Below are 9,782 nucleotides of genomic sequence, written 5' to 3' on the forward strand. Positions count from 1 at the left end.
CACTGGCAATCAAGTTCTTTTCAACCAAGAAGGAAGTGTTATTTCGAATGTTAACACAAACGAAATATTACTGAAATCTAAAAGGAAAGGTGACATGTTCACTTTGGACATCAATCCAATTGTAGGCAAACCAACAGTATGTCTTCTTTCGAAAGCTACATCTGATTTAAGCTGGTTATGGCATCGAAGACTTTCACATCTCAACTTTCGAAACATAAATAAACTTGTGGTACAAGATCTGGTAAGAGGTTTACCTATACTTAAATTTGACAATGATTCTTTATGTGCAGATTGTGAAGTTGGAAAGCAACATAAACAAGGTCATCCAATCACAATTGATTCGAAAATTGTTGCACCTCTTGAGTTGATACATATTGATTTGTGTGGTCCTTCGACTGTTTCAACTCTCAACAATAAACGGTACATTTTAGTTATTGTTGACGATTTTTCCAGATTTACGTGGGTTTATTTTCTCAGGCTCAAATCTGAAGTTGCACAAATTATGATTGACTTTATCAAAAAGATAGAAACCATGTTGAAGAAGACTGTTAGAAAAATCAAGAGTGATCATGGAACTGAATTTAAGAACAAAGTTCTTGATTCATTTTTGGTGGACAAAGGAATTTCGCATAATTTTTCATCACCATATACACCACAACAAAATGGTGTTGTAGAACGAAGGAATCGCTCATTATGCGAATCAGCAAGAACCATGTTGGCATATGCGAATTTACCTCAATATCTATGGGTTGATGCAGTTTCAACTGCATGTTTTACTCAAAACAGATCGTTCATTCATCGTCGATTTAATATTACACCATACGAAATTCTGAATAATCGTAAACCTAATGTGAAGTTTTTTCATGTTTTCGGATGTAGGTGTTTTATTATGAATCTCAAGGATCATCTTTCGAAGTTTCAAGCAAAAGCTGATGAAAGAATTTTTCTTGGATATTCGCACAATTCAGTGGCATATCGAGTGTTAAATAAGCGAACATGAAAAGTGGAAGAAACGTTCAATCTCACATTCGATGATTATTATGTTAAATCAAATGAGCATAGATTTACGAATCATCCAATTTTACAAGAAAAACAAGTTGAAACTGAATCTATACAAATGGATGATATTGATTATGATTTGATTTTTGGAATTTCAGATCATGCAGTTGATGCTGAAGTTCATGCTCCTGATAATCACATATCAGAATTTTCAAAACATACTGATGATTCACCATCGACTCCTCAAGAAGGTGAAACTATGAGTGATAGTCCACTGGAGGGGGAGCAATTGGATTCGAATACTTTAGATGATGAAGAGCATTCTTTCGAGGGGGAGAAAGAACAATTGAATGCTGAAATTGAGGGGGAGCATGTTGTTGAGGGGGAGCATAATGTTGATGATGCTTGTTCGAATGCAAGCTCAGGAAATGATGAAATATACAAAGATGCCCCTTTGGAATTTGATCCAGCATATCCACCCATGGAAAAATGGACAAGAGACCATCCGAAGGATCAAGTTATTGGGAATCCACAAGAGGGAGTTCTGACAAGAGCTCAAATTCGTGCAAAGAATGAGGTATTGAATGCTCATCAAGAATTTTGCATGTTTAATGTTTTCATCTCTAAAATTGAACCAAAAACAATTAAGAATGCAATGGAACACTTAGATTGGGTTGTTGCAATGCAATCGGAGTTGTCTGAATTTGATCGAAACAAGGTTTGGAGGTTAATTCCTAAACCTGAAAATGTTTCGATTGTCGGGTTAAAATGGATTTTTAAAAATAAAACCGACAAAGATGGAAACATTATTCGAAATAAAGCCAGACTTGTTGTAAAAGGATATTCACAACAAGAAGGAATCGACTATGAAGAAACGTTTTCCCCTGTTGCAAGACTCGAGGCGGTTCGAATATTTTTGGCTTATGCAGCTCACAAAGATTTTGATGTTTATCAAATGGACGTGAAATGTGCATTTCTCAATGGAGAGCTTGAAGAAACAGTTTATGTGGAACAACCCCCAGGTTTTATTAACGAAAAATATCCTAATCATGTTTATATTTTAGATAAGGCAGTTTATGGTGTGAAACAAGCACCAAGAGCATGGTATGCAACACTTACATCATTTTTGAAACAATCTAAATTTAAACAAGGATCAGTTGATCCCACATTATTTCGAAAGAAAGTGGGGAATCATCTAAAGCTTGTTCAAATTTATGTTGATGATATTATTTTTGGCTCGACTGACCCTGCTTTGTCTAGAGAATTCGAAGAATTGATGAAAAGCAAATTTGAAATGAGCATGATGGGAAAAATCAATAATTTCCGTGGATTGAATATTCGTCAAAACAGAGAAGGGATTTTCATTAATCAGGAAAAATATACGAAAAATCTGTTAGAAAAGTTTGGATTGACGAATAGCACAAAGCTTCGTGTACCAATGGAAACAGGCATAAAGCTAACACCATCGTTGGACAAACCTGCTGTTGAAATAACGTTGTATAGGAGCATGATTGGTTCATTACTTTATCTAACAGCAAGTAGACCTGATATCATGTTTTCTGTGTGTAATTGTGCTAGGTATCAGTCTAATCCACGCGAACCACATCTTACTGCAGTGAAGAATATTTTTCGTTACCTTAAAGGCACAATTTCGTTAGGATTGTGGTATCCTTCGAAAACTGGATTCTTCGTTCAAGCATACTCAGATGCAGACTTGGGTGGTTGTAATCTTGATCGAAAAAGCACAAGTGGAGGATGTCAATTTCTTGATGGCAAATTAGTCAGCTGGCAGTCGAAAAAGCAAATGTGTGTGTCAATTTCCTCAGCTGAAGCAGAATATGTGGCTGTTGCTGCTTGCACTTCGCAAATAATATGGATCCAAAGTCAATTACGTGATTATACAATTAATATGAAAAAGATTCCATTATATTGTGATTCTCAAAGTGCAATAAGAATTTGTCATAATCCTGTGCAGCATTCAAAGACTAAACACATAGCTCTTCAAGATCATGTGGAGGATGGAAACATTGAAGTACATTTCGTGAAAACAACTGATCAGTTAGCTGATATATTCACGAAAGCTTTGGATGAAAAATCTCTAATGCGAATAATAGAAGGTCTTGGAATGATCGATGGCAATTCTGTTCCATGCGAAAAAGAAGAATGATAGGCGAAAAAGAATGAATCAGAGGCGCTGAATAAAAGATAACACAAAGTCATTCAGCATTCAGAGGTTACTGTTCATGGTCAACGCTTCGACCGCTTCGAATTCGCATGATTGTCACTTATTTTCAGCGTTGAGTTAATGGTTACTGTTCATAGTCAACGCTTCGAACGCTTCGAATTCGTACATTTGTCACTCTTCAAGGAATACCAAATATTCGTCTGTTTAAAAAAAAAAGATTTTCTTTTGTTTTGTCCTTAAATTTTCGAAAAATCAAATTGTTGCAGATTATGATGATGATTCAGAGGGGACAATGCAGGCAGTTTTAGGGTCAGGTAAAATTTTTCGTATGAATTAATATGTTTTTCATTATTCGAATTAGTTAGGTTGTCCCTACAAGCATGCTGCTGCATGTTGTCCAAAGCCTCCATGACTCAATGTGTGTACGAAAGCCTTAATGAAATGTTTCGGACGAAAATTTCTTCCCAATCAGGCTTATATTCACATTAGTCTCTGAGCTACCTTACTCTTCTCACAAGGAGTTAAGAGTTTTCTGTTTGGTCCAAAACATAACAGAGGTACTTTTCATGTCTTACACCAATCTTTTTCATGCAAAACATTCTTACACGATCACACACAAAGACGTATATCCGAGAGGTCTCTGATCAAACCCATCGAGACTTAGATATATAAAAACTCTGTGTTTATGATCTGACATCATGAGTCCGTGATGGAAGTGAAACCCAAAAATCTTACAAATTAAGGAATTGACGGGGAACATTATTCCAGATATATACGAAACTTTTGTTTCTGTACCAATGTTCGAAACTCCAAATCATATTCATTTCGAATGAGTGGTCTTGATCAAGCATTCGAAACCCACGATGTTTGTTACCCAACAAGATCCAGTATACAAATTTTTTATGAATATAATTTCCGTGTGAGTTTCATTCGAATGTCCTAGTCATGTTAAAATTTTTCAAAGCCGACTTGTCACTGACTACACTGGTCATACAAGTAATTTCTGTTACACTTTATCACCTTATGTTTAGGTTGACATGTAACGAAATTTTGAACCTACCCACGAAGCATTCTTAAAAGAAGCCCTTTGATACTTATCAAAAAGTATTCGATTGTAATTCACGGGAACATACACAAGCTGTTGATCATCTCTCTTCGTGTCAAATTAAATTTTTGACATCACAAAATTTAAAAAAAAATAAATAAATAAAAAAATTTGTTTCTTGTCTAAACTTTCTTTGGCACACTACACACACGAAATCCTTGAGGTTCTGAGTAATACCAACTCAGGCTGATGATTTCGAACATCTGGAAAATAACTTCGCTTTTTATCCCAAAAGTGAAAGAGCCTTGCCTCCATTCGAAGGGTTCTAATGATTACAATTCTATTAAGGGGATAATGGCAGGCTGTGTATACGTGACGTATGGTATTTTGCCCGGTTTTCCAGGTGATGTGACAGACAATTTTTGACGCATGGCTACCTTTCCGCTGTACAGATCCGATTTTCAAGGTGCCACGTCGGATCTCATTAAATGCATCCCGCTTCAAATTCAAATCATTTAGGGTTACATATAAAAGGGGGTTCAAGAGTACTTTATATGTTTATGCGATCAAAACTCATAACTTCCCAAATTCTCTGTTCTTCATTTTTTTTCAAACCCTAACAATGGCGACTACTGCTCATGTCGATCCTTCTACTGAAGATACTTCTTCTGCACCAGTTATGAAGATTCAATCTACCAATTATTATGTGGATGGTGAACTTTCTCAATGTCCAGAAGAATTCAAGATGCTTATTGTTTCTTTAAAACACTCTGTTTTATCCAAAGCAATGTTCAATTCCTTTTCTGTTCCGGTATCCTGGCTTTCTCAAGCAGGATCTACTGCCACATACAACAAAGCCTCTGATTCGATTACTTTTCACCTAATCAATGACAAAAAGGTTAGGCTTTCCAAGAAACTGTTTTGTCAGATTCTTGACATTCCAAATACACCTCCTTTTGTTGAATTTCAATTCTCCCAAATAATTCATATGTTTAATGAAATGGGATATCAGCCCCCATTGTCAAAGATAAGTGACTTTAAGAAGTCTGGTCTTCCAAAAGTATGGAATTTTTTGTTTGGGATATTTTTGCGTTGTTTAACCAGAAGAACAGTTGGATTAGATAAAGGAAGGATGGAGGTTTATGCCATGGTGGCTGGTTTATACTATGATCTTCCAGCAGACTACTCTACACAGCTATGGAAGGAATTCCAAAAAGGAGTAGAACATACGAATGTTGTTCATGGCATTTCGTGTGCTAGGTACTGGAGTCTAATTCTGCAACATTTTTACAACAAGGAAGGCATCTTGGTTTCAAATGAAGAAGAGAAGGTTACTTTTCAATCTTATCACTTTCCGAAGGAAGTTGTTGACAATGATGATGAATTTCCAAACGTTGCTCAGATTCTAGACGCGATGCTTAAATGGGTGGATCCTACGAATCTTGTTTTGATTGCATATCTGAAAACATTTGATTCTTCTATTCCTACGGGAATTTTGTTGCCACGCGAAGCAAAGAAGACCAAAAAGTCGAAGAAAGCTGATCCTGCTTCACCTGAAAAGAAAACGAAGGGTTCAACATCCTCTAAATTTTCAAAGAAGAAGACAGAAAATGTTGCAGTGACAGTTGAAGCAACACAAGTGATTGAGCCAATAGTGGAAGAGACTCAAGAGAACGTGATTATTCCTTCGAAAACAGGGATGTTTCGAAGAATCAAGATGAAATCCACTCACAAACGAAAGTCACCATCACAGAAGTTGATTCGCAAGCCTCAAATTACTCACCAAGGAGTTTTAATTCGTGAGGTGCCTGTTCCTGTTTCTCTCGGATCCAAGAAAAGAGTAGCAGAAGATATGGCAAAACACTTGTCACAACGGAAAAAGCAGAAGACGAAGAAGACTCGAAAGATTGTTTTATCTACTGAGTCTACAGAAGAGGATGAACGAATACCAGAAACTCCAGAGTTCACTTCTATCATTACAAGTTCCATTCCTGAGAAGACTGTTATCATACCACCCGAAGTTTCGATTGCCAAGTAAATTTTTGAGGAGGTTCGAACTTCAGGCATTCCTGCACACGTATCTGATACGGATGCAAATGTCAACATGGGTGAAGGTGGTTCGAAAGATACAGATCAAGGTCCAATTATCTCTACTCTTTTCGAATCATTGGTTTTTGTTACACCAACATCTACTATTCCTCTCACATCAACCACTGTTTCACCAACCTTTGAACATATCATCAATCAACCAATTACTTCCATTTTTTCCTCTCAATCCACTGATACACCCAAACCATCTTCACCCACTGAAACTGATAATGAAGGGTTTGGTGGAACATTCGAAGACCTAGAGTTTCATGATGAAGAAGAAGAATTTCCTGATCATATGTTAATGACAATGAAGCAATACAAAATTCTTAATCAAAAGTTGAACTCCATCATTCAATCTCAAGCTGATCTTGGCGGAGGTTCATCTATTTCAAGTTTGGAGGTTGATTCTATGCTCAAGATGTTTGAATCAAGAGTAATCAACAAAGTTTCTGGAATGATAAAAGCCTCAGAGTCTGTTATTTTAGAAAAGGTTGATTATACAGATCAGAATTTTGAGCTTCGTGTTAAAACTCTCAGATCTGATTTTATGGGAGAAGTTAAGGATCTGCGAAGCATAACAAAAGAACGACATGTTCTTTTTGTTCAGGAAGTCAAGAAAGTGAGGGAGGATGTTAACTCCCAAATTCACGAACTTCGTGAAGACATGAAAAAGGAAATTTTATCTGTTCAACATGATTATGCGTCCTTGAATCAGAAGGTCGATATCATTTGTGATGCTGTCACTCGATTTGTCAAGCTATACGAAGGTTTGAGTCCTCAAATAACTCAAATCTCCAAGTCTGAAAGTGAAAATTTTGAAGGTGTGATCAAGTTGTTAAAGGAGTTGAAGGAGATCTCAACGAAACCGGTTTCGTCACCGTTGATTACTCCAGAATTTTTGTCCCAGAAGTTTGTGCAGTTCGAAGCCATACTTAACAAGCAACTTGCTCCACTATTTCGCATATCTAGTCTTCTTCCCACAACTACTGCCCCTCCTGTTTTCACAGGGGTGCAAGGGGGAGAAAGGAAGTCAACAGAAGAAGAAGCGAAAGTGGTGGGCAAGGTATTTCCATCTAGCATCCCTTCAACAAAACCAGTAATTGTGAATGCTCAACCAGTGACCTCAACAATCGTAACAACATTACCAATTACAAGAACAATTTCGAAAGGAATTGTAATTGGTAAACCTTTGGAATCTGGTGGAAGTGGTTCGAAGCTAAAAGACGTAACTGAAAAATCTGCTTCGAAAGACAAAGGAAAATCAATTCTGGTTGAAAAATCTAAAGAAGAAAAGAAGGCTGAAGCTGAAGCTGAACTCGAGAAAATGAGGCTTATTCAAAGCATCATGACTCAGAGGGCTGGTGATCCGAAGGGCATGAATAAAGGTGATCCAGCAAAACATTACAACTATGAAACAATCGAAGCCTTGGTTGCCTTTAATCACATGTACTCATTTGATAAGAAGCCAAAACAGAGTTATGTGGTTACAAACACTGATGCATGCCAGTTGGATTTCCCTATAAATGAGATGATGTTCATCATGCCTCAGTTCAAAGCTGAAGGGAATTTCAAAGAAAAAGATGAAGGGACTCATATGAAAATTCATTTTCATGCAGTACTTGGCAAAGCCCCTGAGGACGTATGGTCACTGATCAAGATCAAGAAGGTGATAAGCATGAAAAAGGATGTGATCTTTGAAAACATTGTTCAAAATGTTAAATATGTTGTGGCCAGGGCAAATGGAAAAACATGCGAATTCACTATTGCAGATTTTCCTCTGATGAACTTGTATGACCTTATACAAGTGGCATTGCTTCTAAAAGACAAATCCTTTTCTTTTCTGCAAAACACAGATCCAGAGGAATTTAAACTTGGAGTTGCTCACATCAAAATCTTCATTGAGAATTATTATGAGTGCCTAGCACTGTCTGATGTGGAGTTGGCTACTGCAAAAGGAATGGAAGTAAAAGTTCCAATGGCACCTTCGTTGACTCAGACTGAGTTAAAGAAATATGCTGATGGAGAAATATGTTTAAAGCCATTTGGAATAGTTTTTGCTGGAAAGGATAAAGCTGGAAAAGCGAAGCGGTTTTTGTTCCAAGCTAGCGAAGTGGAGAGATATTCTACATCTCAATATACTAACTTGATTGTTCGTATGAACCACTGCAAAAAGAACAATGAAGGAGACAAGAAGGAATTGAAGAAAATTATTTCTTGGTATACTGAGGTTCGGAGAGTTTTGTTGTACTCCATTACTCTACTTACAAACTGAAGACTTCGACTTTGATTACAAAGGGGGAGATTGTTAGGGTCGAAATGTTGTAATAGTCGAAGTTTGTATTTAGGGTCTTCGAACATTTTTATAATGTATTTTACTAGGGCATAATATTCGAAGCTTCATGTTTAGTCCTTAGTATATTTTTTATACGCTTTTCTCTTCTATAAATAGGAGTGGTTACTAGTGTCTTAAAAAAAAAATCTTTACAGAATATTCATTGTACTCTGTAAAATTTGAAAAAGCGTAATAGAGCCAAACAGATCATATTTACATCGGTGTTCAAATCTTTCAATTCTACTTTGAATTTACTCTCTAATTCGTTCAATACTTGATTCATTTTCTCATCATACCTTCGTAAGTAAATGCCTTACTTGCACCAAGGTCAAGGTCGAATACCAGAAACCGTCAGGTCTACTCCAACAACCGGAGATACCTGAGTGGAAGTGGGAGCGGATCACTATGGACTTCACAACCAAGTTACCCAAGACAGCGGGTGGACTTGATACCATATGGGTCATCGTCAACAGATTGACCAAGTCCGCACACTTGCTACCCATCAAAGAAACCGACAAGATGGAGAAGCTCACAAGAACATACATTAGGGAGATCGTACGGCTGCATGGTGTTCCTATATCTATAATCTCAGATAGAGATAGTAAATTCACTTCGAGGTTCTGGTAGTCATTACAAAGCTCCTTAGGAATGAGGTTGGACATGAGTACAGCCTACCATCCACAGACCGACGGACAAAGTGAGAGGACTATCCAAACTTTGGAAGATATGTTGCGAGCCTGTGTGATCGACTTTGGTAAGGCATGGGATACCCACTTACCCCTTGTCGAATTCTCATACAACAACAGTTATCACACGAGCATCAAGGCTGCTCCATTTGAAGCCCTCTATGGCCGAAAGTGCAGATCCCCTCTGTGCTGGGCTGAGGTGGGTGACACTCAATTAGCTAAAGGACGAGTTCCTGATAGCACTCTCACGGGTCCGGAGATCATTCGGGAAACGACAGAGAAGATCATTCAGATTCATGAACGATTGAAAGCCTCTAGAGACCGACAGAAAAGCTACGCAGACAAACGAAGGAAACCTTTGGAGTTCCAGGTGGGAGACCGAGTCCTTGTGAAAGTCTCACCCTGGAAAGGCTTGATACGCTTCGGAAAGCGTGGAAAGCTGAA

Source organism: Lactuca virosa, chromosome 3, assembly GCF_052849685.1.
Source record: "Lactuca virosa cultivar CGN04683 chromosome 3, Lactuca_virosa_CGN04683_v6, whole genome shotgun sequence".
NCBI classification, from domain to species: domain Eukaryota; kingdom Viridiplantae; phylum Streptophyta; class Magnoliopsida; order Asterales; family Asteraceae; genus Lactuca; species Lactuca virosa.